The following is a 1,404-nucleotide window of genomic DNA, read 5'->3' on the forward strand; positions in this document are numbered from 1 at the left end:
CACGGATTTTGTATCTTGGAGAAAAAAACATACGATTTTTTCGGTACACTTTTGAATGCATTTTTTTCTGGACAAATGTTTGACCGAATTCAAATTAATTACCTATAAAATACTCATTAAAAGTGATTTCATCTCGATTGATCAATAAATAAAAATGAACCTCAATTTTTAATAACATTTTCAAAATCGACGTTTCTTGGCCAGAGAAGCCATTTTTGAGTATTTCTTCACTATTTTCAAATATAACCACTGAAACCATTAAATGTAACGTAAAAAGCCAAAGTTTTCCCACAATACCTGACGACCGTTTAATTTTTGGGCTTCCGTGGCGCAATGGTTAGCGCGTTCGGCTGTTAACCGAAAGGTTGGTGGTTCGAGCCCACCCGGGAGCGGTGTTGTGAAATCTCACATGTAACGTAAAAATGCAAAGTTTTTCCACAATACCTGACGAACACTGAATCTTTGGGCTTCCGTTGCGCAATGGTTAACGCCGTCGGCTGTTAACCGAAAGGTTGGTGGTTCGAGCCCACCCGGGAGCGGTGTTGTGGGATCTCAAATGTATCGTAAAAAGCCATAGTTTCTCCACAATACCTGACGACCATTTAATTCTTGTGGTTCCGTGGCGCAATGGTTAGCGCGTTCGGCTGTTAACCGAAAGGATGGTGGTTCGAGCCCATCCGGGAGCGGTGTTGTGAAGTCTCAAATGTAACGTAAAAAGCCAAAGTTTTTCCACAATACCTGACGACCATTTCATTTCTGAGCTTCCTTGGCTCCATGGTTTGCGCGTTCGGATGTTAACGAAAAGGTTCGTGGTTCGAGCCAACCCGGGAGCGGTGTTGTGAAGTCTCAAATGTAACGTAAAAAGTCAAGGTTTTTACACAATACCTGACGAGCATTTAACTTTTGGGCTTCCGTGGCGCAATGGTTAGCGCGTTCGGCTGTTAACGAATAGGTTGGTGGTTCGAGCCCATCCGGGAGCGGTGTTGTGGGATCTCAAATGTAACGTAGAAAGCCAAAGTTTTTGCACAATAAATGACGACCATTTAATTTTTGGGCTTCCGTGGCGCAATGGTTAGCGCGTTCGGCTGTTAACCAGTAGGTTGGTGGTTCGACCCCATCCGGGAGCGGTGTTGTGAGGTCTCAGATGTGACGTAAAAAGTCAAGGTTTTTACACAATACCTGACGAGCATTTAACTTTTGGGCTTCCGTGGCGCAATGGTTAGCGCGTTCGGCTGTTAACCAATAGGTTGGTGGTTCGAGCCCATCCGGGAGCGGTGTTGTGAGGTCTCAGATGTGACGTAACAAGTTGGGAAAACCAAAATATTACCTCTCCGAGTCAAGAGAAGGACTACCTTAAAACTTATTTACCCAGTTATGGAAATGTTTCTTTTTTTTTATGAACAA

The 1,404-nt window shown here is 43.8% G+C and overlaps 1 non-coding gene across 1 annotated transcript; it reads left to right on the forward strand.

The window, feature by feature from the left end:
- Positions 1 to 319: 319 nt before the first annotated feature.
- Positions 320 to 392, forward strand: TRNAN-GUU (transfer RNA asparagine (anticodon GUU)). The gene has a single exon. It is a non-coding gene; the product is annotated as a tRNA-Asn (tRNA).
- Positions 393 to 1,404: the final 1,012 nt, after the last annotated feature.

This window comes from Phalangium opilio, unplaced genomic scaffold (assembly GCF_054372755.1).
Source record: "Phalangium opilio isolate 3A_F unplaced genomic scaffold, DU_Popi_V2 ptg001675l_1, whole genome shotgun sequence".
In the NCBI taxonomy this organism is placed as follows: domain Eukaryota; kingdom Metazoa; phylum Arthropoda; class Arachnida; order Opiliones; family Phalangiidae; genus Phalangium; species Phalangium opilio.